The sequence below is a fragment of the Alligator mississippiensis genome, chromosome 1, assembly GCF_030867095.1.
Source record: "Alligator mississippiensis isolate rAllMis1 chromosome 1, rAllMis1, whole genome shotgun sequence".
Taxonomy (NCBI): domain Eukaryota; kingdom Metazoa; phylum Chordata; order Crocodylia; family Alligatoridae; genus Alligator; species Alligator mississippiensis.
Genome location: NC_081824.1, coordinates 434,339,006 through 434,345,005, shown reverse-complemented (window position 1 = coordinate 434,345,005; position 6,000 = coordinate 434,339,006). Strand labels below are relative to the sequence as shown.

Below are 6,000 nucleotides of genomic sequence, written 5' to 3'. Positions count from 1 at the left end.
ATTGCCATAAGTTTTCAAAAGTGATCACCAGCAGCCCTGCAACAACATCTGCCAACTTCCTCAGCTTCCTTGAGTGTATCCTGTCCAGTCCCATGGACTTACAGATGTCCAGCTTCCCTAAATAATCCCTAATTTGTACTTTTGTCACTGTTGGCTGCTCACCTCTTCCCCAAACTGTGCTCCCAGTTTCCATAGTCTGGGAGCTGACCTTGCCTGTGAAGAATGAGGTGAAAAAGGCATTGAGTACTTCAGACTTTTCTGTATTCTCTGTCATGAGGTTGCCTCCCCCATTCATTAAGGGACCCACACATTCCCTAATCTTCCTCTTGTTACTGACACACTTGTAGAAACCCTTCTTGTTCCCCTTCAGATCCCTTGCTAGGTACAACTCCAATTGTGCTTTGGCCTTCCTGATTTCATCCCTGCATGCCTGAGTCAGATACTCCTCCCTAGTTATCCAAGTTTCCACCTCTTGTAAGCTTTGTTGTGTTTTAGTTCACTGAAGAGTTCTTTCCTCAGCCAAGCTGGTCTTCTGCTATACTTGCTAGTCTTCCTGCACATCAGGATGCTTTGTTCCTGTGCCTTTAGTAAAGTTTCTAATCCTAAAAGTGTTCAGCTGAAGAGTGAGTTCTTGACTAAATGGAATATACTCACTTTCTAATTCTGGAGCAAGTTTAATCATTCTTTGACACAAGGGAACATTTTAGCAGGAGGTAGCTGACGCTGTAAGCTGCATTTCAGTCTTACAACTTCTTACACCTGATTTGAAGGTTGTCTTGGAAAACTTGCCAGGATTCCTATTAAAACCTAAACCTCTTATCTGACATATTTTATCACACATTGCTTCTTCTCAGTATCAACACAGTGGACTGCTGTTTGCCACACTTTTATTTCATGACATGCAGAAGGAAGTCACTCTTCACGCAATTCATTACTTAAACTGTCAGTTCAGCTCTGTTGAATTTATCCAGTGCAAGTCAAAAAATTCGAACTTTTATAGTGAAGTTGCTGACATCGGGCATGTCTATGAGAGCAGTAGCGTGGAGAGTATGAATGCATCAATTTCGGGTCCATGGCATTCATGAAGAGTTGTTTTGTTTTTTTTTTTTTTTTACTACTTTTTTAGGTTTTGGATTACAACAAGTGCTTTCAATGTGTGAGATGGAATTGATTAATTTTTATGTTTTTTAAAATAAGCTCAGCTTCATCATGGATTTATGGATGACAAGAGAGGTAATTACCAGTTACAGAAATGCTTGAATTGGCATAGATATCTATGCCATACTGTCACCTTCCACTGTGGTCAGTTAAAAAAGCAATTGAAAAATAGTTGGCATATGCCACTACTTTTTTCCAGGTTTTATTGCTGAGATGGTGAATTCAAAATTAGGGTTTGTGACTCTCTCTAATAAGATGAGGCTTAACAAAGTTCTAATATAAAACGCGCATATTTCTAAATTTGTAATTCCGAGTGTTAACATTAGCTGTTGAAGCTTGTATACTGAGGCAGGCCATTAGATTTAGCAAGACCCAGATGCTATTGTCCCTTCACATACTTTGCTAGGACAGCAATTAAGACAGAGCACTCATTGCTTACTCTTTTGACTGGTTAAATAGAAATGATAGATTCCAACTTCAAGGTCTTATTCTGCAAGGTTACGTCTCATCAGCTGAAGGACATCTCTAAGCACTTAAAATCACATGTTAGTCCCATTGAGTTTTCCATTGAACTTAAAAAGAACTTAAGTATTTACTTAACCTTAAGCACTGTCTTAAGCACTATTCCAGAGAAGGATGCTTTTGGTGCAGCGTTTTGTTGCTGTGGAGCGCAAAGGCAGGTGAGGTGAGCGGTGTACCTAGGACAGATTAAGGCAGACAAGGTTCTTTCGGTAAGTCCTATATCTTTTATTAGATCAACTCAAATAGTTGGAGAAATTCTTCTTAGCAGGCTTTTGGGCACAAATACCCTTCGTCAGTCTGAGGAAGCATCTGCAGATGGTTTGTGCTCTTCCTGGCTGGAGTGGTACAGCCAGAGGCCAGTACATGTGCAAGGAAGTCAAGTCAGTTAAAATGTAAATTGAGGTGGTAAGTAGGTAAGAGAGAGGTTCGGGGGGAGAGGGAATGAAAATAGCTGTAGTCAAAGGATGAGACACAAGAGGGTTGGTGGTGGAAGGAGAAGAATAGCTGGTAAAAAGTAGAGGGTTTACCTGGGGAGTCAGATGTTAGGCAGGTTATAATGTGTCATAAATCCAATGTCTATATTCCGTGATTTTTTTGTATCCAGTAGGCTGATGAAATGAAGTTCATGGGCTTGTCTGTGGAAGGTATTTTGTAAATTCCCTTTGAGGATTAGAACTGAGAGATTGGAGAGGGAGTGGTTTTCTAGTGAGAAATGTGCCCTCACAGGTAGGTGGGTATTCCTGTCTTTGATAGATTTTCGGTGCATGTCCATTCTGGTACACAGTTGTTGTTTGGTTTCTCCTACATATTTTCCGTCAGGGCATTTGGTGCACTGGATGAGAGACATTACTTTTCTGGAGGTGAAGTTGTAAGATCCAGGAATGCTTATGGTTCTGTTGTGGGGTGTAGTTATTGTGGGGGGTGAGGAAGAGATGTGTTGGCAGGTTTTATATTTCTTGTTCTGGCATGGTCTGGATCCATTTGATGTGTTTTGGGCTGTAGGAAGTTTGCTTCTGGTGATGAGGTTGGCAAGGTTCGGTGCTATACCCCTAAGACAGTTTAAGATGCTTTTGACTTTCAGTGTCAGGGTGGGGCTCCCATGCAAATAAAAATAACAAAGAGAAGGCTGAGTTGGCAGAATAGATACGTGAGCACTTCCAGGGGGGTCTAGGTGGAATGTATTTAAGGGGTTACACAAAATTCTAGGTTGCTCCAAATCATTTACAATACAAATTTATAGAGCAGGCTTGTCCAACATATGGCCTGTGAGCCATGCGGCCATTTTCTGTGGCCCATGGTGCTGCAATGGGAAACAAAAGTAAACAGTTTACTTTCGTTCACACCCCTTGTCCCTCCCCCAGCCCTTCAGCAGCTTCCTAATGGCTGTGTCAGCTTGACATTGCTGACGGTGCGGCTCCTCCCCTCCCCCCTCATTTCCCGGTGTCCCTTCCTTGCCCCACCCCTCCCTCATTTGCATTTCAACTCTTCCCCTCTCCCATGTTGCAGGGTTTCTGTTCCTAACCCCACCTGTTCTGCATTTGCATGCCGGCCTTGCCCTGCGCCTGTCTTTGCCGGCTGCATGGGCTGGAGCAGGCTGCAGTGCAGCTGGTGCAGGGGGCACAAATGCCGGCTTGGAGGGATGCTGCGACTGGGCCTGCGGGAAATGATGCTGCTGCCGCTGCTGCTGTAGTTGTCAGGGCAGGAAGCTGGCGCTGCTCCCGCATCCCCTTGCGCCCACAGACATTGAGCTGGTGGTGGTGAGTCATAGGCCCTGGGGAGGGAGGGACCCCTGCTGCTCGGGCTGCCCCAGGGGAGAGGGAGTGGGGGGGGGTGTCCCTGCACATCCCGCACCCCCCTGTAGAGTCCCCACATGTCCCCCTGGCTGCTGAACCCAGATGCGCAGGTGTGGGAGCATCCTCAAGGCTGCCCAGGTGGCAGCGAGGACATGGCAGGGTCAGACGGCACCCCTTGACCCCTGTGACCCCAGGCTGTGGCTGGACTGGACAGGTCACGTGAGCGCCCGCTCCTGCCGGCCCACTGGGTGATAAAAAGTTCATGATATGGCCCCACATTCAAAAAGGTTGGACACCCCTGTTAGTGTCTTTTGAAGAGGACAGGGATACACTTTGTGCCCATTTTCCCCCTGTTTATAGCCATGGAGTGAGAGAGAGACCTGTTTCCTTAGGTGTGGAAGCAGATATAGAGAAAGGTGCTAAGTGTGTTGTGGGTGAAAGATATGCTTAGACATGAAGGAGCTGGTGTCTCCCTTGTGTTAACAGGCTCCCTATGCTTCTGCACTCAGCCCCCACCCCCTACAGCAATGGTAACCAGAATGGCTGGGTGGGAGCTGCATCCCAGGGAGGGATTGGGATTACACTCTGAAGTGATGCTCCATCCCATGCATGCCAGGGCCGGCCAGGTGAGGAGAGGCCAGGCCTGAGGGGCCTCCTGTGCCTTCTCAGAGGAAGGCAGTGCTCCTCTGTATGGCCCAGGCCTGGTGTGCTCCTCAGATGGTAGACTTGGAATGAGGCCAGTAGCCAAAGCTAGGATCCAGTGCGCAGGGAGGAGGTACACTGCAGGGCATACTGCTTAGCGCCACCTCCGAGGGCTGTTGCTCCATGGCCTTGGTGGGTTGTGTGGCCCATGGGCTGGGAATAGAAGCAGAGGCCTGGGCTCTTGCCCAAAAGTGCGGGCCACTGGTGCAGGATGCTGCTTAGCAGGGTGCAAGCACTGGAAAGCAGGGGACTGATATTTGCTGCCTCCCTTGGACAGGGGAGGAGTGGGTGATGGGGCAGAGAGCGAGTGGCCCCAGGGCCTGAGGGCAGCAGGGTCTCAAAGAAGCAGGCCTGGAGCCTGTGGCCCCTGGGGGGAGGAAGCAGCCACCCAAGGGGGAGTACATATCTTCCATTTTGGCAGAAGCTGGGAGCAGAGCAGAGGGTTCTGCCCACCAACCACCCTGCAACCCTGCCAGCTACCCTGTGCTGCCCCAGCAGAGCAGGGGCCACCTCAAGTGGGTGCCTTCCTGCACCCTGCGTTGGCTTGAAGGAGCCCACGGTCCCCACAGCAGCGTCTGACAAAATGGAGGACGTCACCACTGCCACCAGCAGCAGCGCGTCCAGGAGCCCTGCCGACATGACGCCCTTAGCGGCCCCATCGCGGCTAGGGCAGCAGGGAGCCATGCCCGGGGCGGCGCACGGAGCCCTGCCCTGGGGCGCAGGGAGCTGCGCGCTCCGCCCTGCGGGAGCGGGGCTGGGCTCCAGGTCTCCCGCGGCCCTCCTGGAAATGGCCCCAGGTTTGCAGCCCGGCGGGGCGGGGCCGGGCCGGGCCGGGCCGGGCCGGGCCGACGGGCTGCAGTACCCGGGCCGGGCCGGGCCGGGCCTGCCCCAGCGCGGGCACTTGCCCCGAGGGAGCGGGCACCCGGCTGGGCTGCGCGAAGGGCTCCCGGCCCTGGCTCCGGGCAGCGCCGCGTCGCTGCCGCAGCAGCTGTGCCGGGAGCGGAGCGGCGCCCCCGCCTGGCCCCGGGCAGCAAGAGCCGCGAGCGCCGAGACTCGGGTTTCTCGAGCCAGCTGAATGGCTCGGAGTGGGAAGAGCTGTGGGCGGGGCCCGGGGGAAGACGGGCGGCGGCGCGGCCCAACCAGCTGCCGGCGTCGCTGACGGGCGGCCCACTCGCCCAATCGACGCGCTGAGCGCCGCAGCCCGCCCCGCGTGGCGGCCAATGGGGGCGGCCGTGGCCGAGCTCGCTTGGCCCGGGTCGTCCTCCTCCCCCAGCGCCAGCAGCTGCGCTTAGCCCGGGACTGGAGCGAGTTAGAGTTGAGGCGCCGGAGGAGTCGCGCCGAGCGCGTGCGGCCGGGGGGGCTGCGCTGGCGGCGGCCGGGTAAGGCGGGGCCGCGCTCGGGGGGACCTGGCGGCGCCGAGCTGCCCCGGGTGGGGACGGGCGCCGCCGCCTGCCCTCGCCTCGCGGCTCCCGGGCGGAGCGGACCGAGAGCCCGCTGCGTCGTCGCTGCTGGGGCGGGCGCGGGCGGCCGAGGGGGCGCGGGCGGGTGGAGCGCTCCCCGCGGCCCCGCTGTGACTGTGCCCGCGCCCCGGAGCCCCCGGCCGGCGCTGCGCCCCGCGGACCCGTCGCTGCCCTCCCGTATTGTTCGCTGGTGCCGCTAATGGCGGCGGGGAGCGGCAGTGCCGCTGGCCGACTGCAGGGGGAGGCCGCGGCCGGGGGCAGCTGCTGCGGAGGCTGCGCGCCCCGGGGCGGAGGACGGAGCGAGTCCGCGCTGGCGCCGCGGGGAGGGGCCGGGGCCGGGGCCGGGGCGGCAGGTGACGGGAGCC

The 6,000-nt window shown here is 54.9% G+C and overlaps 1 protein-coding gene across 5 annotated transcripts in view; it reads left to right on the top strand.

Moving 5' to 3' along the window:
* The first annotated feature begins 3,354 nt into the window (after positions 1-3,354).
* The window catches only part of ZMYM2 (zinc finger MYM-type containing 2), a 160,583-nt gene continuing 157,937 nt past the window's right edge, over positions 3,355-6,000 (top strand). For 2 of the 5 annotated variants that reach the window (XM_019481976.2, XM_059720653.1), the window contains exon 1: positions 3,355-3,437. The gene's annotated coding sequence lies outside the window, so the exon portion shown is untranslated. The remainder of the gene's footprint in view (positions 3,438-6,000) is intronic. The other 3 variants (XM_019481977.2, XM_019481979.2, XM_059720662.1) reach the window with 3 other exon arrangements.